General features: G+C 41.4%; 2 protein-coding genes across 2 annotated transcripts in view; one reads left to right on the forward strand and one right to left on the reverse strand.

The window, feature by feature from the left end:
* Positions 1–25602, reverse strand: part of LOC308506672 (uncharacterized protein) — an 87758-nt gene that overhangs the window by 60086 nt on the left and 2070 nt on the right. The gene's annotated exons all lie outside the window — the stretch shown is intronic.
* Positions 280–25602, forward strand: part of DNAJC5B (DnaJ heat shock protein family (Hsp40) member C5 beta) — an 81779-nt gene continuing 56456 nt past the window's right edge. The window contains exon 1 of the mRNA XM_081070457.1: positions 280–487. The gene's annotated coding sequence lies outside the window, so the exon portion shown is untranslated. The remainder of the gene's footprint in view (positions 488–25602) is intronic.

The raw sequence follows: 25602 nt of genomic DNA on the forward strand, positions 1-25602 counted from the left end.
ACATTCTCAATTGATGTCTTAATTTACACAGTTGTCTTTTCTTCTTTTTAAAAACATTTTTTTATTATAGTATAATTGGCATACAGTATTATACTGTAATAATTTCAGGTGTACAGCATTGTGATTTGACATGCTCAGCCTGGGTATCTCCTACCAATGCAACCCTAGGATCAAGGAATAGTTATGGAAATAAACTTGGGTGGAGTTCAACCCAAACTACACATAGAAAAGATTAATTCGCGGTAGAGGTAAATTCCTTTAGAGTTCTGAATGCCACTTGAGTATTAGCAGAGGAGGAATTAAGAGGAAAATCATTTCAAAGTGAAAGGGAAGGTAATCCAAGACACCTTAGAAGAAATAAAAAGTTGTGAGTTAAATGGTTTCAAGGAAACATGCTGATTACACCAAGATCTCATGAGGAAGGAGAAACTGCTGAAAGCTGACGTCTTTGTGATTCCCAAGGAGAGGCAAGCCAGAAACACAGCTGGTGAGTAACCAGGAGTCCAGGTCCATCTGACTCTGAACTGCACAGACTCCATTTCCAGATGTGCTGGCAATGGTATTAGAATGAGAAAAAACCATATGAAGATACTGTAAACAGTCTTTGAGACAGGGACGTGAGTAGTCTGTCTGCTAGCTGGAGGTTGAACAAAGTCCTGGGAGAGTTTGAGAGTGATGTTATGAAGGGAGTCATTCATTATAAAATACTATCAAGCCTGGGTACTTTTGTGTCTTTCTTATCTTGCTTTGGAGATGGGCATTGTGGCTTGAAAGGACCGTAGTAGGTTATTCTTTGCATTAGCTTGGCTTGTAAAAGGAGAAAAGAGAACTGAAAGTAGCTGTGTTGGGAGTAAGGTCTGGGCTTAAGGGAGATTTTGTGTTTTTATAAATAGAAGAGACTTGAGAATGTTTTTATGCTGAGAAGAGAGAGACGGTGGTAGAGATGAGCTAAAGGAGACAGTTAGAACAACAAGTTCCTAAAGTGGCAGTATCAACTGGGGCTCGGCGCACAAAGGGAGGTGTTAGCTGAAGGAAGGAGGTACGGGAGGGTGCAGACTGTGGAGGTGCTGCTGAGTGGTGTGGGGCTGGAGCTGGGAGAGGTAATGCTTCATGACTTCTGACTTCTTTGCAGAGGAGATAAGGCTCCCTGCTAAGGGTGAGAGGGAAACAGGTAAGAGAGAGGGCTTCAGGAGACTGGACAAGGTTTGTCAACTGCGCAATGGGCAATGGGAGAGTCGCCTTGTGTTGAGGGCATAACTGAGGTTGGAGACCATTTGCAGTGGAAGCAGTCTGCACGGTGTTAGGAGTTTCTTCAGCTATGATAACTATTTGGGGTAAAGAAAAGGAAAAGAGGCAGGTTTATCAAAGGCTCAGCTGTTGCTGGGAGAGTTCAACAGGACAATGAAGTAAAGTATCTAAGGTGTGCCCAAGAGGGTGATTGATGGGACAATGTCGTCCTTAGTTCAACAAGGTATACTGGGAAAATCAGTATGGAATGTAGGCCCTTGTCAGGCTCAAAGAGCAATTCAATAGGAAATGGTGTGGAAGAACAGGAAGAGATGGTCAGAGAACAACTGAAATTTAAAAATTTAGAACTGGGTGATAACAAGATCTGGGGCATCAGGAGCCAGCACAGTTGAGCTGAAGAACGCTGACGTGGAGGAGGAGGAAATATTGGACTGGATCATAATATAATGGAAGCCACCTGTGACAGTGGCAGGTAGTAAGGTTTTGAGGTGACTTTTCCTTAATTTAAAAAAAGTAAACAAACATTGAATTGAAACATAATATAGTCTACCTTTATTTTTTAAAATAATAGATTAATTTTTAAAGATCAGTTTTAGGTTTATAAAAAAATAGAGCAAAAAGTATAGGAGTTCCCATATAATCTTTATTTTTAACTATCCTATTATATGTGTAATTTAATAATATGGCACATGGTCTCTCAAAGCCTTTGGAGTGGATTACAAATAAATGCATGTCTTTGACTTGATTAGAATTATTGATAACAGATAAATTCTAACCCGGCTATACCCAGAAATTCCTTCTCACCTCTCACTCTCACCTTCACTTGTTAAAAAAGTACCTATCCTTTTACTCATTTCATATACCTTCCACTTCATGAAGCTTTCTCTGATTGCCACACCCAGATGTCAGTTCTCTCTCCTTTAATATCTCATAGCACTTTAATAATAATTATTTTTATAATATGTATATACGGCCTCCTGATAGAGTTTTTTTTTTTGTTTTTCTTTGCATTTAACTTATGCACCATTAGGCTCTAAATCTCTGAGGATGATGTCGTTGTTCAACCCCATCCCCTGTAGCACTTGACATAGTGGTAGGTTTGCAATTAGTATTTGTGGAAGTCAATGAATTATGAAGTGAAAATTTCAACTTAATAAAGGAGATAAGCTAGGATGTAAATATCCCTTCTTTCAACAAAGGGACCGACTTCATATTTTTGATAAATAATTATTTCTCTTGATGCATTTAATATATAATTTATAAAATTTCAGCTTAACTAGGAATAATTCAGCTCCAAAATTTTAACTGAACTAGCAAGAGTTTCTTTGCAAACAATAAAGTAGATGTCTGTACCCACTTCCCTCGGATTATTTGAAGGAAATCTTGCTTTCATGTTCTCGTTAACAGAAAGAGTTGATACCAAAGGCCCTCGTTCAGACCTTTCACTGTCTCGCCTTTATTTGTACTCCTCCCAGAAACTCTAGCCCTGTTTTTAAGCTGAAACAGACTGCCTTCTCTGATGTAGGGGCAGGTATAAGTACTATAGCTCATTCCAGGATGATTCAGTCTGGGGTTAAGAGAGCACAACCTCTGGAGTCAGACATTTCTCAGGTTCAATCTTGTCTCCATCACTGACTACTACAGAGCTCAAGGCAAATTTTACTTCTCTGAACTTTGTCCTTCTAGGTAAAACGGCATTCACAAGACACCTACCTCACAAGAGAGTGGTGAGGACAAGTATAATGTATGTCAAGTACCTAATCACAAAGTTCGATAAATGATATACTCCCTTATTCCTGAGAAGTGATTGTGTCTGCTGCTGTCATGGGTGTAAGAATAAGAAAAATTTTCTGACAAGGTGTCTTGGTGAGAAAGTTAGACCAATATCAGCACCCGTCTTTGGGAATGTAGATCTTCACAGTGTGTCTTATATTTGGTTTAAAGCATTTCCAGTCACGTCCAAACAGAATTACACAAATGTATTATTACAACGCCAAGTACACTTTTTTTTAATTTCTGAAAATGTTTGTGTTATTGGTCCTTTATATATAACTTTCTGTTCTTCACAGAGGAATCACATAGCAAAGATTGTCCTATAAGAATCACCTAAACTGAGAAGTTTCTGAGACTTTGATAGTGATAGAGCATAAAATGTCTTTGCTAATAGCTTGAGTATTGTAATTCTTGGATCTGTGATCACTTATTATTTTAACCTTTCAAAGCCAATAATTTTAAAGCTCCAACTGAAACTACTTTCATTGGCCTGGAAATGCTTTATTGCAGTTTGGCTGACATTTTCTTTTACTAATGTCATTAACACTACTTAAAAATGAATTACGCTGGATTATATAGCACTACTTTTGTTTTGAGAAAATATGATTTTATGACTACATGAAGTGGGTCTTATGGTAACAAACATTGACAATACATATCTTTCTGATTCTCCAGGCATCCTTTCATTTCTATTAAGTATAAGTAGTTTGGTTTGGAAAAAAGTCTGGATTTAGATTTACGTTTTCAGGATTATGTTGAATTCTCATAACATCCTTTAAAGGAGAGTTTAGCTTCAGAGTCACTAAGGCTTAATTAAAATCTCTAGCACATAGTCTGTTCATATCCTTTACCTATTTTGTAGCTTTAGCTCCTGGTAACTGTTGTTATGCTAACACTGGTGTTCAGTGGGTCATTGAAATAAAATTAATGCAGGCATCTGAAAAATCACACATCAGTTGTGTTCATTCATCAAAATTCTCACATATAAGAGGTACAAAATAAAGGGAAAGTGATTCTGTTTGATTTGCAGAATCCTGAACGGATGGACATAGACTACAAGAGTTTTAGTGGAAAAATAAAAATTATTTGTGGGAACTAAACTACAGAACAACTATCATTGAGACTCACCTGAAGTCCAGCTGAACAGGAGTCCAAAACTAAAAATATACAGAAGAAGCCAAATGGAGACTAGTAGGAGGGGCAGGGACGTGGAACAGGCTGGTCCCCATATCGATATGTGGCAATTAAAAATCCAGAGGGATATCTCAGCTGCACAGGTCTCCCCTAAGGAGCGAGGGGTCCCAACCCTACACCAGGCTCGCCAGCCCAGGCTTCCAGTGCTGAGAAGAGAAGTCCCAACAACTTCTGGTTGTGAAAACCAGTGGAGATTGTAGCTGAGTGAGAGGAAGGGCAGCTGGAGTCCCAGATGTCCTCTTAAAGTGCCTGTGCACGGACTCAATCACTGAGGGACTCATTTGCTCTGAGCTCCAGTACTGGGGCAGTAGCTCAAATGGTGCCAGGGACACACAGGGAGGAACTGAATTGTCTGGCTTCAGGTCAAAGGCTGGAGGAGCAGCTTTCTCCCAGACACAAGTGCTGGCAGAAACCGTTGTTTCTTTGTTGAACCCATCCCCTCTCAGCATGCAGATGCAGGTGGCTGTCATATCTGTGTCTCTGTCAAACTGGCTAATACCATTCACCCCCACCCTGGTGATTCCTTGTGGTTCCACCCCACCCAACTTTCAGGACCATCCAAGCGGTTTCCAGTGGCTTTTCCATACAAATGGGTTGTCTTGGTTCATGTTGTGGACTCTCCTAAAATCTCTCAAAGGTTTACAAACCCCAAACAAGCAGCATCTGATCTCAGCATGCCCCATTCCTAGGTGTTTGGAAATGTCTTTAGACTCTTAGTTTCTAGGGATGAGTGCAGGGGTTCTCAAAGTGTGGTCCCAACCATCAGCCATGATCATCTGGATACTTGCTAAAAATATAATGTCTTGCTGACACATGCAAAAAGTGAAACTGGACCACCTCCTTATGCCATATATGAGAACAAATTCAAAACAGATTAAAGACTTAAATGTAAGACCCGAAACCATAAAACTCCTAGAAGAAAATATATGGAGTAAGTTTGCAGACATTACCCTGAGTAATATTTTTACTGATATGTCCCCTTCAGCAAGGGAAGTTAAAAAAAAAGAAAAAAGATAAACATATGGGATTGCATCAAACATAAAAGTTTTTTCACAGCAAAGGAAACCATCAATAAAACAAAAAGGCAGCCTACTGAATGGGAGAAGACATCTGTCAATGATACACCAGGTAAGGAGTTAATATCCAAAATTTATAAAACACGCATTCAACTCAACACCAAAAAAACAAACAACCCAATTAGAAAATGGGCAAAGGACATGAAGAGACATTTCTCTAAAGAGGATATACAGATGGTCAACAGACATGAAAAAATGCTCAACCTCACTAATCATTAGAGAAACTCCGTTCAGAATGGCTATCATCAATAAATCAACAAACAACAAGTGCTGTCGAGACTGTGGAGAAACTGGAACCCTGGTGTACTGTTGGTGGGATTGCAGATTGGTGCAGCCACTATGGAAAACAGTATGGAGGTATCCAAAAAACTGGAAATTGGAACTACCTTATGACCCAGAAATTCCACGCTTAGGTATCTATCCAGAAAAATCCAAAACGTTAATTCAAAAAAATTTATGCACCCCTGTTTATTGCAGCGCTATTCACAATAGCCAAGGCATGGAAACAACCGGTAGACGACTGGATTAAGAAATTGTGGCACATTTATGCAATGGAGTATTACTCGGCCATAAAGAATGAAATCTTACCATTTGCAATGATATGGATGGACCTAGAGATCATTACGCTAAGTGAAATAAGTCAGACGGAGTAAGACAAATACCATGTGCTTTCACTTACATGTGGAATCTAAAGAACAGAGTAAATGAACAAACTAATCAGAAATAGTCTCAGAAATACAGAGAAAAAACTGAGGGTTGCTAGATGGGGGGGTGAGGGAGAAGATGAAGGGATTAGGAAGCACAAATTGGTAACCACATGATTGCAGGGAAGGAGGTGGGGTGGGGGGATGGATCTGAGGAAAAAGTCAACTAAGGACCATCACACCATCATAACTGTTTCTCCATTGCTGTAAAATTAAGTGTAGTCTTCCAGTTCTAGTTAATAAATATAATGCATCAATGAACATCATGGTATAAACATCCTGTATGTTTGTGCACATTTTTGTGTTAAACAGACTCCTTAGCATGGAATTATGTTGTTGAAGGCTATGTAAAATTTATGCTTAGATATTGCTGCCAAATCCACCTCCAAATTTGCCTTTCACTCTTGCTAACACTGGCTGCTAGCTATCTCTTACAGTTAGCCAACTGATTGGTTAAAAATGTCATCTCGTTTTAATTTGAATTTCCCTAGTGATTTTGATAATAATTTCATTACATTTATTAGCCATTTGTTTTTCTTCGTGTGATTTATTTTAAAATATATCTTGCACAATATAATATATAATATATAATAAAATGTAATTTTATTATGTCTTTCTGTATTGATTTATAAGCTATTTGCATTCTATATCTTATATATTTTTTCTTATGTATGTGGTGAATACTCTCTGTCTTTATTTTCCTTTAATTTTGTTACACGTATGTTGTCATTCAGCAGTTACAACTTTTTGTGTGCTATTATATTTTATTTTATTACTTCTTCCTTTGGGTCTTGTTTATGAATGTTTTCCTCACCAGAATTCTATAAAAATAATCTATGTTTTCTTCTAGAATGTTTACAGAATTTTTTAGTTGTTGTCATTCCTTTCGTCATCTGGAGTTTATTTTGTATATGGTATGAAGTCATTATTTCATGTTACACCTTCCCTATCAGCTGGATGGATATCACAGCTCTTCCCAAAGCATCAGTTAGAATCAGTACTTTTAACACTATTCTTTCATATATCTGGACTGTTTCCAGGTTTCCCACTCAGTTCCACTGATACGTCTATTCTTGTGCTGGTACCATGTTGTCTTAATTATTATACTATCATAATAAATTCTGGTAACTTGTAGAATAATTTCTCATTTATGAATTTTATTTTTCAAAAATCTTAAACTATTTTTTTACAATTGCTCTAATGGATCTATTTAGACTAAACATAAAAGAATTTGATTGGCATTTTAACTGGACCTCCATTAGATTCATGGATTGATTTGGAATAGGACATAATGGGCACTCAATAAACTCGTCTTGAACAAATAAACACATGTACTCCACTCATAAAAATCTATATCTATATCTATATCTATATCTATATCTACATCTACATCTATATCTATATCTATATCATCATCTATCTCTATGTAAATGTCTTGGTCTCCTTCCATAGGGCCCCAGAACCAGAAACTTGAGGATGGGGCCAGCAATCTGTGTTTTCACAAGCCCTTCAGACAATTGGATGTTCTGCTGTGAAGTCTGGGAACTTCTGGCCTCAGCAATTGTTCTTATACCTTTCTGTGTTGCACAATCCCTTGGAGGGGTTGTGCACCCTAACCCAGGTCCTGAGATTCAGTGGCAGTAAATCCAGATAGCTGTGTGGAAATAAACATGAATTAGAAAAAAAAAAAAAGCAAGGTGGGTGTTTCTGGTATATGTGGTCTTGCAGACCACAGTTTGAGAAATTTGGGCTGTGTTGACAAAATTAATATTTTTCCCCATAAAAGTCCCCTCCAAAACTGAGCAGAAACTTTTGAACTCTGACTCCCAAATACCTATAACTTTCATTTAGCTGGAAGAATGAAGATATTCCTTCAACTCACTGCCAGAGGGAAGTTTTCCACAGGTGTGTGGCAGTTTCATTCCAGAAACCTATAGTAAAGGAGAAGCAGTGCCATTCATATATCAGCAGAATGGAAAGGATTAAGTACATGCTCAGCCAAGATAAAACACAATTAAGGATTCAGCTGTTTTTTTGTTTTTTATTTTTATTTGTTTTATGAGATGATAGCTAGAGAAAGATCACTTTAGGTGATAGGGAGTGCCATCCTTGCATACCTTCCTGTAAGAACACTCTATTCCAAGCAAGGTGACCTTTAAAGGAAGTTTGGGGAACTAGTTAATCCATGGACACTACTGAAAACATTAATGAAAGTAGGGAAATTGTTGGTTTGTGTTATGCTGCTTCTAATGACTCTCTGCTTGCTGTCTAGGTCTTTGCACTTTGTATGGTAGGAAGAATACGGTAATGAACGTTTTTGGATACCAAGTAAATAAAAAGAAAGGTGCGTGTTGTCTATTGGCCGTACATATGTTGTTTAGCTAGTTAGATATATAGTTATGATACACAAATGTATATCTATAATAATTCTGTTTCAACTGAGAAAGAATTGATAGTCATTCATTATATTTACAGGTATATTCCTTTCCACATTTCTGTGTTTCATTTTCTACATTATTAGATTTTTTGATAGCAAAAGTAAAAATGTTTATTAAAGAAGTCAAATACTTCAGAGATGTATATGTAAATATAAATGTCCCACATTTCCCTCCAATTTTATCTCCTTAGTATATATATTTTAAACAGCCTCTTTTTTCTTAATTTAAGAACAATACATGTGCATTCTAAAACATTTAGAAAAGGCAGGCATGCAAAAGATGTAAATCACAGTCTTGATGTAGTCTCCTATTCTGATGTAACTACTGTTAGTATTTTAGGGATCTTTCAAATTTTCCCCAGTATGTGTATTTATTAAAAATGGTACCTACTTTATTGCAACTTATTTTTTTGGTCACTAATATCTTGTGGTCATTCTTCTACATCATTAACATGAAAAATCTTGTATTGCTTAAAGCAAGATAAGCCACAGTTTATGAGTAAGATGATGTTTTTGGGTGGTACATGAACACATTTTAAACATTTTTAATGGTTACACTTTTTGGTGTGAGTAATTAAAAAATATAACAAGTACATCGCACCTATAATTTTATAGTTATTGTTGCTTATAACAAGGCTAATCGACTTTATGAAGAACATGTGAATTACAGTGAGATCCCTAGTCGAGCCTGTGAATGTATCATATACAATAACTTCCTGGAATTGCTGAGTGGTGTTCAAGCCTATCAGACTCAGTGTTCCCTTTTAATGATAAAATTTAAACTCCCCTTATGCAATCCTGAAATGAGAGTCATAGGTAGCCAACCAACCTACGTACATAATTTAATCAAAATAAACATAATGCCCTACCTTGGACACAAAGGAGAAACAAAAGAATATAATTCATATAAAAGAATATACATTTCAGTGAGTTAAATGCTTGGGTTTGACTACCAGCGAGAGATTCGCTGAGAATGTGAGGCTGTAAGTGCAGACGGATACCGATGAGTTTCAGGGTGACTCAAACACCACTAGCAGCATGGCCAGGGGTGATGTTGTTTTTCCAAAATTTTGAACAACTGTTGGTCAAGTTCTGAACAAAATAAAGTATGATTATCCCTGATGTACGAAGCAGCTGCATTTCTGGAAAAATTGGCATATAGTAAAGCTGTGTAAAAATGTTGCATTTACATGTGAAATGGATTTAGGTCTGGTTTAGGGAATTACAAACTATGAATAACATTTAGGTCTGGCTCACTATGTTTATCACCAATTTGGATTTTCTGTAAGACATTTAGAGTCACTTGGAATCACCAGTCAATTCCTGGTCATGTGGGGCCATGCCTGGCATCACTGGCTGTCTGACACCGCTGGCCCCTGTCCCACAAAGCCAGTAGTACTGCGAACCGCCAATTACTGCAACACCCAAAAACACCAACCAATGTCTAAATCTCCCTAGGCAGTACACAGTTCCTGAGAATTATTAGTGAAAATCGCACAGAGGGTTAGTATGAATTTTCCTATATGAACTGTCCATACAACAGCTATGCTCTTTTCTGAGGTACATCAAAGGGTCACTTTTGGAAGTTGGTAATTATTTAGTATACAAGGTATGTATAAATGTACAGAACTGAGATTTGGAATAACACACATATTTCTTCTCCTTATTGAAACTGTTGTACAATTTGGACAATTAAGTTCATGAATTCATCCTAGAAACAGTGCTACATACCTCATCACTGAATATCACTACGGTCACCTTTGAAGCTATGCACCAACGCCAGTGCCCAGTTCACCCTTCAAAGACATTTTGGAACTTTTTTTCTGGAATGGCCATCAGAGCTGTCGTCGTATTACCCTTGATGTCCTGACTGTCATCAAAATGTCTTCATTACAATATTTCCTTTATCTTCAGGTAAAGAAAGAAGTCATTGGGGGCCAGATCAGGTGAGTAGGGAGGGTGTTCCAGTACAGTTATTTGTTTACTGCCTACAAACTCCCTCACAGACAGTGCCGTGGGAGCTGGTGCATTGTCGTGATGCAAGAGCCATGAACTGTTGGCGAAAAGTTCAGGTCGTCTCACTTTTTCACGCAGCCTTTTCAGCACTTCCAAATAGTAAACTTGGTTAACTGTGTGTCCTGTTGGTACAAATTCATCGTGAATAATCCCTCTGATATCAAAAAAGGTTAGCAACATCGTTGCAACAAATTTGCGAACTTCATTGTCAGACCTCGTATATCAGTGGTTAAAAAAAAGATTTTTAATGCAGAGAGGTGAAGGTTTTGAGAGAAATTATGATTTGCTTAAATCAGTCCACTTTTTGTGCAGGAACTCTGCACCAAATCGAAGCATTAATAGCAGTACTTTGTTCTCTTTATATTTGTTTTTATTGTTATCTGACATTTAAGGTAATTATACCATATTTCCACTTACATATGTCCCTTTAAATCCTCTGATTTTAGTCAATGTGGGAGTTAGCTTAAAGGAAAATGTTAAGTAGATATTAGTGCAGATAACAATATTCCAAGGATGGCACAAACCTGATTATAGTTTGGAAAATCTCATCTACAATATTATTTGCATGAGTTAATCATAATCCATTTGAACACTCTTCTAATGTTGACCTTTTAACTTGTTTTCTATTGTAAACAATGCTTCAAAGAGCCTCTTGTGGCTAAATATTGTTCACATCCATGATGATTTCCTTAGGAGAATCCACAGACGTGGAATTGTCCGGTGGAAGGGCAATGATTATAATATTTCAAAGTTTGAAATTAGTGTTCATTAACCATATCTCTAAGTTTTTATGATGACATTTAGGAGGTCAGTAAAGCAGTATTTATGACCCATGGGAATAATTTCTTCTCCGTCACTCAAAGGGTTGCCTAATGTAATTGCCTTTAAGTGTGTTCTGGGACCAAATAACAATTCCTCCCATCCCGGGGAAGCCCTGTGGTGGGGGAAATGCTTGGTTGGGAGATGTGATTTGTACTTTAATGTTACCCTTTCCACTTAATGAGCTTTGTGATCATGTGCAAGTCACAACCTCTCTAAGCTGTAATTTTCTCACACATAAAATTGTACTAAAAATAATACAGTTAACCTCACTGAGCTGTGATGATTAAATGAAATGATATATGTAAACACAGCCAGTAAATGCTACAGCATGATATAAAATGTTGGTTGTGGTATTATAAAAGTCCAATTTATTTTCCCCTCCTGAGAGATTCCCGTAAGCGCAATTCCCTGGTTTGACAGGTACAATCATCTCATGCAATGCAGGTAATTTTTTAATACCATATCGGGACAGTGAAAAGTGAAGGGTACTAAGAAAGAACTAAATTCTAGTGAGAATATTTCTTTACTGATCGTTCCTTCCCATTCCCTCCTCAACAAATACTAAAACCTGATACGGCCTCACAGCCAACACTCATCCTGGGCTTTCGAGCTTTGTTCCTTATCGTGAAATCTCATTGAAAACATTGTTTACTCAAAAGTCACATTACTTGTTAATCTAGAATTGTCTGGTGGCTCCGGATTCCTGAGTTAGGGCTCCCACCAGAGTTAGCTTATTCCTGGCACCTACAGATTGTTGGAAAAACTAATGATCTTCACTGAGACCGTTCTCTTCCCATAATGCAAATTATCTGAATGGTCTCTTGATGTGGGTGGACTCAGGTACCAATCATCTCATAAGCTGTCTACCAGAAAACGTGATGTAGATAAACGCAGAGAGTGGAGCTCAGTGTGAGCATAGTGTGTTCAAGAAGGGCTCTGGGTTTTAGGTTTAATTCTCCCACTTAACTACCTGGGGCCTCAATTTCCTCACCGATAAATTAAGGGAGTTAGATTACAATCTAGTCACTGGGTCTCAAAGATCATTGCCCACAGTAAGAGTCTATAATTCTGTGGGTCAGTTTAGAAATTAGGAGGTTACCTTCCCAACCACCCACCGCGAGCAGGAAAGGAAGTGCTGCAGCCAGAGGGTCTCCTGGGCCTTTTGGTGGAGCAGGGATCCTACTCTGTGACATCACAATACCCAGCGCTGGCTCAGCCTGCCTACTGAGAAGGAGAAGGTAACAGGAGGTTCAGTTACTGATATATTAGAGGTGGGACACTACCTGACAGAGTTAGAAGCAATCAGCCAGCCATGCCTGCAGTTCAGGTACGTGCCATTCGCTAAGCTCAGAACAGAATAGCTGGTGTGTAAACAGAAGGAGAGGATCACAAAACAAATGTCTCCAGACTTAGGAATAAGCAGAGACTATGCGCCAGATATTTTAGAGTAATGTGGAAGTTCCAAATAAGCAGACCAACGGTCAAAGGCAGTCACACCAGAAGGACAACTGGGGCACGTCCTCCCAACAGCCAGCCTTACTGTCAGGAAGCCAGACGACAAGGACTTTTCCAAGACTGGTAGCCCCAACCACTGGGAAAATGCAAATGCACCAGTACTTCGAGAGCTCAGTTGTCAAATTACTTTCTAAAGTAGTCTGGATTTGTTCCCCAGTGATGTTTATTCTTTCATCTACATGTTTTTCTTTTAATAACGTCTTCCCAGAATGACAGAGAAGAATAAACTAAACAAAATATACATTAACTGAAATAAGTAGTTTAATAGAATAAAATAGGACAAAAATACAAACAAAAGTAATAAAAGGAGGAAACAAAAGTTATTATGGGTTAGCAACCATGATTGATTCTAAAGTCTGGTTTTAAAATTTCCAGGCTTCAAAGGCAAAAGGCCACCCCCTATAAACAGTGAAAGAGAAGGGCCCTCTGGGTGGGAAGTAAAACAGTTCAGCTGGAACCATCTCCAGCTCCTCCTCTAAGGAACTCAGGCCAGTGAAATCATCGCTGGAGATGCAGACGGTTCTGTTTTCTTTACCTTGCCTTGGGGTTTTGGCTTCGAAAGTATTTGTTTCTTCCTGAAGTCTTGGGGCCCCGAGAGGCTCCGAGTGATGGCAAATAGCTGCTCTGTTTACGAGCGGAGCGCAGAGTGCGTGCCAGACCCTGACTCAGCTGCACTGGCCTGGGTCTCAGCAGTGTGACCCCAGAGCCAGTACGTCCTGCCCAGGCAGCACGCTGAGATTCGCCTGCCAGATCCCAGTTTATTGCCACGTCCCTCAAAGGAAGCTGCGTTCCAGTGCTCTGACTGGTAGATTAGTTACCCACAGGGGACCCCAGCGGCACTAGACAAGGGGAGGGGAGACCCCATCTCTATCCACAGGACACAATTTCAGCACCTTTTGGCCTCTAGCACATCAGGAATAAATACATCTCAGGAGTAAGGCAAGTACGCTCACACTATAAAAGTAGTAATAACTCAAAGCATATAAATAAGCCCAGAGGTCCAGATAAAAATAAAGTGTACTCACACATTAATTGTAGCATATATTCATTCTCCACCTAGAAAAGCCTCTATGGTTTTCATAATTAGATCATGATCCAACTGCTTACATCCTTGAAAATTGAAACTTCATTTGGCCAGTTTTTAGACTTTGTTCATTTTATAGTCAATGAAAACTAAGTTGAGGTTTACCCTAAAATAATAAAACACAGAATGTCCTAACCATTCTACATGTATATTTATTGACTGTAATGTTCTCTGACCATTGTGTTAGTCACAAACCACAGAAGTTCAGAGGTGGAGGGGAAATAAGAGATCATCCATTCTAACGTCCTCATTTCCAGAAGAGGAACCAGCACAGAGAGGGTTAGTGTGCTGTCCGGTCATTGAGCGGTCAGTGCCGGCTTGGGGGCTAAAGTAAATCCTCTCACTCTCAGTCTAGTGGTCTCTCCAGTACTTCTGTCCCCTAACTCATGCTGAACAAAGTTATCGGTTCATATCTGAGCTCTTTTAATTTCCAAGTTAGAATATTCTGAGGTGAGGAAATCTCACTTTGTCACCTTGATGTGGTTATTGATAAATTTAGATACTCTATGTAAGCACTCTTAGCCTTCACAGCTACAAACAAAACAGACTTTGGTCAAGGTCAAGAAAAAGCACTCAAAAAACCCTATCCAAAAGGCTGCGATAACAATGGAAATAAATTCAGGAAAATTGACAGGCTATTATGACTTGAGGCCTGAACAGAAGTAGTCTATTGGACACAAAGAAGCATTTATACAATTAACAAGCTTTTGCTTTATAATAAATATACAGGCTTCCTTTAGCCTTACGTTTTTCAGTTTAGGTAGATCACTTTGTTGATGTGTATGTGTGTATAATCTGTGATAGGTAAATGGAAACACTTCATCTGGCAGGTGTGGGGCTATTACATACCATCTACGGTCATTGAACTAAGCTTGTTACCTAATACGTCTCCTATACAAGCCTTTCCTGATTTATCCCATGAATTAATGTTTCACTTGGAATTATGTTGATATTTTAGGAGCTGCCTTAGATTTGTCCAGGTTTGTTTTGTGTAGAGCTATATATGTCTTGCATTTCCAATTAATCTATAAATTTGAGCTCAGGCACTCCCTAGCTACAGAACCCAGAGCCTTTTTTGATTGAATTCATTGCAAATATATTAACATTTTCACTGTGATGTTCATCTACAGTCGAATGATATTTCCATGGCGCTGACTGCAGCATTTGACTTTACCCCACGAGTTCAGTATTCCAGAAAGGAAGGTTAGGAAAGCAGATGTACATTTTTCTATATTTTTGTGTTTTTAAAGAATGAATAACAATAGGAAATTTTTATACTTTAAAGGAATCATTTATTTTTTTAAAAATGTAGCACCTTAACTGTATTTACTTAAAAATATAAATACTGTAATTATTTTATGTGGATTTTTGATACATTTTGGAGAGCAAACTTGAAATCAATTAATGCAGTGAAAAGGTTAATATCAGCCTAAAGTCCCCAAATCTGAAAGAAAATGAAATGAAATTGAGTTGTTGAATCGAAGCATAGATCTTATTTTCATATCCATCAGCTCTAACATTCTGGTGAATATGTTTTAGGCCACTAGATTATTTTTTAACCAACTGAAAACTGTATGTTCTGTAAGGTTCTTCCATATGTTTCTGGTTTTCTACACCAATTGTCTTTAATAAAAGAGAATTATGAAATGATTACCAACAGTACAGAACATTCCGGCATGGCATAGGGTTTAAAAAGGACTGTGGCAACATCTTTCAGCTTCCATATTAATTTCAAAAGTTGTGTAATATATTGAGTAATTTTGCACATACAACATAAAACTGCAGGAGAAAGCCGACTGTGAAAAATGGAGTGGTAAAGGGATATTTAGTTTCAGATTTTTCATTGTGGGTTTTGAATTCTCAAATCTCTCCAGTAAACTGAAACACGGGTATGCAAGTGAACTTTGAAATGCTTTTCTGTCAAACTACCCTATCAGATGCATCTTGACGAGTCTTATTTAACAGGTTTGAAAGGAAAAAAAAGTAAAAGAAAGTGACCTCGCTACACGTCCTGAGCCATTTGATTCTTGCTGCCACCACGTAGGACGCCTTGGCCTCTGGCCACAACTGGGTCTCTGACACACTCCCCTTCATCCCAGCCCCGCCCCCATGCCGTCTCCTAAGAATTGCGCAATGAGGCCTTTGTAACCCTAGGCCTGTAAAGTCTGGAAAGGAATGTGACCCAAAGCCAACATGCTACCAGGGCTGCGAAGGAGCTCTCCTGCTGTTTACCCCGTGCCTGGGGAACCTCAGAAGGGGGAGAGGTATGCTCGCAAAGGAGCAGGAACCAGCGCTTGGCAGGATTGTGAAGCTTTTTCCCTTTGTCTTTGCCAACCTCCAGAGGCATGCTTCATGCTGCTCCGGAGAGCAGAGGCGCATCTACTTTTGAGCCACTTCCTCTCCTACTCCTAACTGCACCCCCTTTTGAAAGCTGAGTCATAAGTCACATTCTTCTAGTGCGCCTGTACAGGGTGAAGGGTGATCCTAATGGGGGGGGGGTGTCCCATATTAAATAGCGACATTAATGTAGAGTGCCAGAAACTGGTGGCAGGGCAGCTGGAGGGATCTTTGCCGTTATAAGCCTATCGGTTCTTGTCAACTGACAACATAAACCAGCTTCCTTCCTCTTGGACCCCCGCCCCCCCTCCCTGACATAATGTCAAGGGCACAATCTGGCCGCTGCTAAAACTTAGGTTGTCCCCCCTCTTCTGCCCAGGGAATTATTCCATGAGCAGAGTCATGAATACCCTTCTTTTAAGTGGCCCAAACATCACGATGGCCACACAAGTGGACCTTTAACTAAAAGAAAATGAAAGACTTAGTCTTGCCATTTGAGCACTATTTAGTACAACTGAGTATAATTAACTGTAAATGACCAGCTCTTTATCTTATTTTATCAGTATTTCTTGTAAACAAAAGGTGGTCCCAGGAAAACAGACTTTGAGCCAGTTGAGAAGACAACTCACTTGACAATGACAGCACCAGTATCATCCTGCTCCTTTTAAGCATATTTAAAATGCAAAATCATTATTATTAGAGCAAGCAAAAGCATTCTTTCATGTTAGAGTATGTTCCTTTGCGTGTTAGGAACTGATACCGGCTCACTTCTCTAACCAATACAGGACCTCTTGTACCCTGTCCTCTCGAGGAAGTTATTGTCCTTTCTCTTAAGTCCCCCAAATGAATCCAGTGTTGGTTCCAATCCAATTTGTATTTTTTTGAAAACGTAATACATACCAAGCATTACGGCAATAACAAAATGAAATGTCTGGCATAAATTGAGCCCTGTAAGTATTCAGAATTTAGTTAGGAAGACAAGGTATACACCTGTGAAGAGTTCAAAAGCAAAGAAAGATAGCATATGTGAAACACGTTTGCACTGTGGATTTCAATGTCCCAGAGGCTGAGCGCAGGGCAGAGGGCATTTGGGTTGCTCACCATGGTAGTGCTGGGACTCAAGAAGAGTCTTGAAGGAAGAGAAACAGAGCAGTGACTGACACCAGCTTGGGGAGAAAAACAACTTTCTAGTGCAAATTTTGGGCCCGGTCTTTTCCCACTCACAGACCTTATCTCCACTCCCCCCGGTCCTTTTACAACTCCTTTGCATGCAAGGCAGACAATTCCCATGGTTTGGCTGGGACATGGAAAACAGGAGTCATGGAAACATGCCGCACCAGGAAGAATGAAACAGGTGGTTTCTATGAAAGGCCCTGCGTGCAGTCACCAGGGCTGTGTCTGATTTTAATTATGGACATGAGCTTCCTGACCTGACACTGTCAACGTGTTCCACACCTAATTCATTATCTTCCCCCAACCTGCTTCCTTTTTGCGATTCCCATCTCAGCCAATGACTCACCATATTCCAGTTATTCTGGCTACAAGCGTGAGTCCTCTCTGATTCCCAGGTTTCTCCTCTGCATTTGGTCATCCAGCCCAGGAGGTTGTATCTCCATCTCTCTTTCGAATCCATTGCTTTCTGCCTGCTTCTGCCCTGGGCCAGGCTCTCATCATCTTTCCCTAAGATCACTCATCTCCCCAATTTCATTCCACATCTTTCTAAAATAAATACTAGAGATTGTCACTCGCCAGTTTAAAAACAGTTCAAGTTTTCCCATTGTTTGAAGAATGAGGACTGAGCCCCTTATCTTGGCTTTTGAGGTCTTTCACCCTCCTGGCGTCACATGGCCACTCCTCTCCCTGCTGCCACACTTTCTTCCAGCCCGCCCTGCGCTTACGCACCAGAAGGATCCCCGTACTTTCCACTCTCCCTCCTGCCCCCACTGTGTTGCCTCTATGGTCTTACTCATGCAGTGTTGTTCTCACTATTGAACTCCTGCATAATTCCTCCTCAAAGGGGAGACTGCTTCCTTCCTGCATTATTTGCATATATATATGCTTCCTGCATATATATGCTCGTGACATACTTATTATTTATAACCCTTTATGCTGAAGTAGTGAGCCAGGAGGGTTTGGAAGACTAGGGACAAAGAAGTAGAAGAATGTTTTGAGATGGAATAGCACAAGCAAAGACTCAGAGGGGGGAGAGAATGGTGTGTTGAATGGTGTACAGTAGTTCGGGGAAACTGAGTCTGAGTGGAGAGGGAGGAACTGGGAAGAAATGGCACTGGAGAAAGAGGCAGAGGCTTGCCCAGCTAAGGGGTTGCAATTTTAGGTTAAGATCAGTAGGCAGCTTTAAAGGGTTAGAAGCAGGGGAGCGGTGGGATACTATTTGCATTTTAAGAGAACGTAGTGTATGGAGAACAGATGGCAGTGGAGAAAGACCGGAGAAAGAACCATCCGTTAGGAGGCAGGATGAACCAAGAAGATGATGAAGTTGGTCTAAGATGGTGACAGTGGGAAGAAAGGATGGGGGTGGACTTCAGAGAGCTTTGAAAGGAGAACTTATTCGGCCTGGGTGGGTCATCCGCATGGATCAAGCAGAGGAGAAATGAAGAAACACAGCCAGATTTCTGGCTGGGTCCGGAAGTGCAATATCACTTCTCACTAATACCTAACTAAGGAAACTGGACTTTGACCTGTAGGAAACAGGAGGCATCAAGGATTTCTTGGCTTAGGTAAATGTAATTTTCGAAAGAGAAAATGAAGTGGTGTGGAAGATGGCCGGAAAGGGATGGCTGGCCACAGATGGCATCTGCAGATGGGTGTTAAATGCTGACAGGGCACAGCTGCTCATGGCAGTGGCCCCCTCTCAGCACTGTGGATCCTGTCCCAAACATAGCTTAATGAAAAAAAGTGTTTTAATTGAAAAGTTGTGTGCACAGTTAAAAAAAAAAAAAGGATAAAAAGTATGCTATGAGAAACAGTTCTCTCTCCCATCCCAGTCTCTGTTCTTTTCCTCCGTGATCTGCAGTGGATATTTACCTACAGTTATCCATCTCACAAGCGCCATGGTTTGAAAGTGTGCTTGCCTGTCCTTATTCTTGCCCTCCATCCACAGCTCCTGAGGTGTCTGCGGCTTTAACCCACGCACGGTCTCATCTCACTCCAGGTCACACTGTCTCCTTCCGCCTTTCACACAGATCTCTTTTCAGATCAGAAGTAAGAGACCTCTCTCTGCAGCCACTTGGCTGTAACACATCCTACCATTTTTCTCCCACTCCTGAGTCTCTGCGACGGTAGTGTCAATTTGGCTTATTGGATTCACATTCCTTGAGCAACAAATCCACCAATCTTTTCTCTAAATTTGTGAAATGTGCTTTGAAAGTCCTGTACTTCTCCTGCCACAGCAAGGGTGTTATAAACTGTAAAATCTCACAGCCCCACTGCCAATCGGGGACTACTTCTTTGTGAGTCAAAACTAAGCTCAGAGTAACAGAGATTTTCCTTCCTTCTTAGAGATGAAACTTCCAACAAGGCTGATCAAGAGCTTCTCAGACACTTTGCTTTTAGAGGACACTTCAGTTGACACGGGGCTGGATCTCACTCATTTGTTAAGGTCCCAGGGTACCAAGGTGTCCAATAAACCTTGGTAAACAGACATACGTGCCTATAAGTATTGTTCCTCATAGCCTTCCCACTATCTCTTCCTATCACTTGTTGGGCATTGTATCCTCTATTGCCTTTTATAGTATAAGCTGTAATTGGGCCCTTTTCCCTCCCCAACTAGGGTTGTAGTTGAAAGCTGTGAGTAGGAGACAAATCTCCTGCCCCGAGGTCACTGACGGTTCTCAAAGGCTTCATGGCATTCCCTGCAGGGTGTCTATTGTCTGGTAGCCAAGGTCATCACAGAAAACCAAATTAAGTCCTTTGACACCGTCCCAAGCTAGCTGACTGCTTCCTTCATTTTCCTTTCTCAAAATCATGGCCCGTACAAGAAGAGAAAAAATGTTCCCTAGAGCCCTATGTATGTCCTTTTCCCCACCTGGAACAAAGTCGTTGAACACACAGTTTCTTCTGACTGCATCTTTCCTTTCCTTATGAATCATTTTGAGACCCCTCTCCCCCGCCATCAGGAAACAGCACATCTCCAGACTGACCAGCCAAGGCAGATATGCCCTGCCCTCCCCTGCCACCACTGCTCTCCTGCCCATGACTGGGGGAGGTATGCTTTATGTAAGTCACTCTATGATGTTCCCACAACAAGGAAATCGCCTAATGACACATTTGTCAGAATGTATCCCTGTTGTTAAGTGGCACATGGCTGTACTTGTAGAAAGGTCAACATTTTGTTTCATTCGGGCCCTCAACTGATTGGATGGGGCCCACCCACTTGGGGAGGGCAATCTGCTTTACTCAGTCTACTGATTCAGGTGTTAATCTCATCCAGAAACACCCTCACAGACACATCCAGAATAATGTTTGACCAAATATCTAGGTACTCAATGCCCAGTCAAGTCGACACATAAAATTAGCAATCATACCTACTATGTCACCAGTAGGCTTAGTAATTATCTCATTTAATTGCCACAAAGACCCATTTGGAAAGCAGTCTTATTCCCATTTGCTCAATAGATATTTATTTAACAAATGTCTGTATATTTTAGAGATGAAAAAACTGAGGTTCAGAGAGTTGAAGTAACTTGTCTAAGGCAGCACAGCTAGTAAAAGGCAGAGCCAGGATTCTAATCTAGGTCTAAATGATTTAGACCTAGTACTCTTGTACCTAGTACCTAGTACTCTGGTGCTCTTGACTGTGTGATCACTGCCTCCCAGGACTGGTATTGCATTCCCACAGGCCTGAGACTCTGGCCTTGGGGTGGGACAGGTCTGAGCATTAGCTGTTGGTCAAAGCTTAAGGGCAGCAGTGGGGAAGAGAGCTCGTTTCTGTCTTCACGTGTCTGAACACATGGGACTTGAGTGCGACTTGGAGTTGGTAGGAGGGCTTTGCTGTGCTGCTGTGCTGTGCCTCTGAGGAAATCCACAGAACGTGGATAGTTCCTACCCTTTATTGAAAACTACGTGCTTTCGCTCTGTGGGAGGAATATCACTTAATGTTCACAAAGACTCTGTGTTCTTCCCACTGTCGCCGGAGGCTCCCGGGGATGACTGGGGCAGGACTCCACCAGAGCCGTGGTGACCGGCTTCTTGTCTCTGCACAAGAAGGAATTCAAGAGCGGGACAGATGCAGGAAAGCGAAAGTGATTTATTGGAAACGAAAGTACACACTGGAGTGGAAAGTGCCCTGAGCAAGTCCAACCATAGGTATTTACACCTCCCGGAGAGGGAATTGGTGACATCCCATTGATGTAGTTCATTCACCTCCTCGCCCTGGGTGGGACCCTCTGTCTCCCGCTTTTGTTCCTTATTGGGTTCCTCCAGAACTGTCATGGAGTCAGATGCATGATGGGAGTCGTAGTAACCGCAATGCAAATGACACTAAAATTCACTAAAGGTCAGGTGCCCGTCATAGGGATTAGCCTTGCTGGATGAAACTGGTTCTCGTTTTTCTTCAGCTGCAGGTGCTGGTTACAGTCACTTGTTACTTGTGTAACCAGTGAGGCACCTCAGTTGTACCCTGGAGGGGGTTGTCAATTTCTTTGTCTATCTTGCCTCATCATCCCACTCTGTCGTGGGAGGGAGAGGATGACAGGGACACCGGAGGCTGCCACAGGTAGTAACTGAGATATCTCTTTTAAACCACTGTCTTCAGAGCCACCAAGAGCGCCCTACATTGCTTTAAATGTCCCCCTGGGCCAGTCCAGTCTTGTTCCACCCCTCCCCCAAATCTTCTCATAAATCCAGCTTAAAATGTGCATGAATCAATAATTCTGCAGGTGTGTGCTGTCTGCTGATTCACCCATGGAACAGGCCTGGGCTTTCCCCTCTTTTGGTTCGGTCCTCATGCCTGACATGCCACTGCTCCTTACTTTCCATCTCCACCAGCACTTGCAAGAAACATCCAGTGGCAAACTTCCTGTAAACCCCTTGATCAGTCTTGTTCAAAGGAGACTCCTCTGTGCCTCTCCCTGAAGCACTCTCTGGGTTGCTCCACTGGAGCTTCCTTGTTGTGACAATACGAGGTCTGACAATTACATTTGCTAACTTGCCGCAGTGCGCTCACATTGGCAGCACTGTACAAACAGCTTGGTAAAGTTTTAAACCTTAGTATATCAGTGTCTCACAGCTGTGTTCATGTCAATGTGTGGTTGTGTCTTGCTGAGTGGCATTCATTATTGTTGTTGCCTGTTTTTGTGTGCCATTACGAGAATATCTGAGCTTACATTAGAGCAATGAACAAACATTCAATTTCTTGTTAAACTTGGCAAGAGTGGAAGTGAAATCAGGGACATGTTAGTCCAAGTTTATGGGGATAATGCCATGAAGAAAACAGCAGTGTACAAACGGATTAAACGTTTTTCTGAGGGGAGAGAACGCGTCACTGATGAAGAGAGGTCAGGGTGTCCAGTAACAAGCAGAACTGACGAAAACATTGAAAAACTTGTCAAACTGTGCATCAAAATCGTCAGCTACCTATGAGAAGCATAGCAGACCAAGTAAACATTGATAAGAGAAATAGGAAAATCTTAACTGAAAATCTTGGCATGAGAAAGGTGTGTGCAAAAATGGTCCCGAAGGAGCTCACAGATGAACAAAAGCAAAGGAGAGTCTTAGTTTGCCAAGACTTTTTGGAGAAGCAAGACTATGTTTTGGGCTGTATTAGCACCAATGATAAAACATGGGTGTAACAATACAACCCTGAGCCAAAGCATCAAAGTGCACAATGTAAGTCGGCCAATTCTCCACAACCAAAAATATTCCGTCAGTCCTAATCAAGAGTCAAAATGTTGTTGCTAAACTTTTTTGATATCAGAGGGATTATTCATTATGAATTTGTACCAAGTGGACACAGTTAACCAAGTTTATTATTTGGAAGTGCTGAAAAGGTTGTGTGAAAAAGTTAGATGACCTGAACTTTTCACCAACAATTCATGGCTCTTGCATCATGACAATGCACCAGCTCACACACACTGTCTGTGAGGGAGTTTGTAGGCAGTAAACAAATAACTGTATTGGAACACCCTCCCTACTCGCCTCATCTGGCCCCCAATGACTTCTTTCTTTACCTGAAGATAAAGGAAAAATTGAAAGGAAGACATTTTGATGACATTCAGGACATCAGGTATTAATATGATGACAGCTCTGACGGCCATTCCAGAAAAAGAGTCCCAAAATTGCTTTGAAGGGTGGACTAGGCACTGGCATCAGTGCATAGCTTCCCAAGGGGAGGACTTCGAAGGTGACCATAGTGATATTCAGCAATGAGGTATGGAGCACTTCGTCTAGGATGAGTTCGCGAACTTACCTGTCAGACCTCGTAGAAGCAGTCTTTCCAGTGTTGCCATGTTTAGCTTCGGCCACAGCAAGCCTCTAGTCTTGAAGAGGAGGAATCTGATACTCAGGAGGACATGTGACCTACTCAAGTTCACAGTTAGAAGCCAAGTTATCTGTCTTCCAATCCGTGCTTCCAGAATACACATAGATATCAGTTCTGATGGGGTGTGCATGGGGCAGCCTCCAGCCCAGCCCAGGGGAGGCGGGCTGCAGAGCAGCACTTCCCCAAGGCAGCATTTGAGGGGCAGACTGCATTGGGAGACAAGGGAGGTGAGCACCTTGTTCACATGTCTGCTCCCACGTACCGTGATGGACAATGACGTGTGCAGCACAAACAAAGCCTCATAGTACAGAGAACCTGGGGTGGGAGGTCCTTTTGTATTAACAGAAGCAGGTTCTCTTTGGTCTACATGCTTCACTGGAAGGCCCAAGAAAGAGCTGAGATTCCTATGTGTCTGGAATTGCAGCGAGTCACTCACTATGGCCTCCAGCCCCGACGGACGTAGCTTCGGCTTGTACTGTGTACTCACAGAACATCAGCTTCTTGTAAGTCTGCAGGGATCCACTCAGGGGATTCACCATGGCACCTTCAGGCTTCATGGGATGATGTTTCTAGATTAGACCCTTGGTCTGGCTCCCTCCATCTCCTCTCTGGTGTTGTTTCAAGAGCCTGTGAACCAGGTGAAGGAGCTGAGGACAAGCAGGCTTTTTTTCAGCCACGGCTCTGAGAACACTGTGTCAGATCAACATTTACACAAGGAAACGATCCTTGGTGGTAACTTTCAAAAGGAAGGAAAAATCAAACTGCTTATTGTTTTGAAGAGCATTCTACCTTTTAATTTTTTAAAATATAAGGGTAAATGGACTTCAGGCGCTTTGAGAGCAATAGAGCCATTGTTGAGAAGGCAGCACACTCTAGAGTTGCATAAAGAATTTGGAAGGTACCCAGAGAGCCAGGTGCTCATCCTGGCTGCCAAGGACTCACCGGTGCCCTTAAACAAGTCATCCACTTCACTGCTTGACCTGAGATTCTTGGAACTGGGAGATCTGTGCTCCTACCCAGGCTCTGTTAATAACTGTCTGATGCTGACAGGAAACTTCTCTGAGCCTCAGTTTCTTGATTTGTAAAATGGGCATAATAATATTTTCTCTGCCACTTGTCTCAGTTGTTGTGTAGGTGAAAAAACTTACGTGAAACAATACTCGATATTTTTCCTGTGATATACAACATACTGTCTTGCTGGAAGTGAGGCATGAGATTGGAGGAGAGTGGTAGAAAATGGGAAAGGACTAGGGTCCCCCTGGGACACACAGAAGAGTGCGACGCAGAGTTGTAGCTGGCATTGGAGACCTCGGGTCTGTGATGGCAACATCTGCCTCAGGAGTGGATGCACAGCTGAATGTCGGCTGGGGCGATGGAAGGAATTAGGGGTATTGACAAGGGAACAGTTGCAATGGTGATGCTGGAGTAGAAGCTGTACAGGGAAAGGGTTCAAAGGGACACAGCTGGTAGATTTGGGGGGCTGGGAAGTGTTAGTGCGGTGTAAGTGCCATGTGTCCAGGGGAGTTAGCTGGCGACTTGGGCAATGGTGGGCAGAGAGCACAAGGCTGGAGTTAAAGGCCTGAGAGCTGCAGGACGTCTAGGTAACCGAGTAGGGAAAGGAGCTGTGAGCAAGAGGATGCAGGCTGGGAGGAGCTCATGGGAGCTGAAGGGTCCCAGGTCAGTGACAGGACTCGGGGTACAGGGAGAGAGAGCCGAGCACGAGGGCCCTTAGAGAAAATGGGTGAGTTGTCAGACCTGGCAATGGCCATGGGAGGACACGGAACCTGTGGGTGGTAGGGAATCAAAGGTGGGGGGAGAGTGTCAGGAAGGAGAAAGCTGCTGATGTTGCTTTAGGATGGGGAGACCCAGGAAACAGAATGGTCTGGAGGCAAGCTCAT

The sequence above is a fragment of the Rhinolophus hipposideros genome (genome assembly GCF_964194185.1).
Source record: "Rhinolophus hipposideros genome assembly, chromosome: 13".
Taxonomy (NCBI): Eukaryota; Metazoa; Chordata; class Mammalia; order Chiroptera; family Rhinolophidae; genus Rhinolophus; species Rhinolophus hipposideros.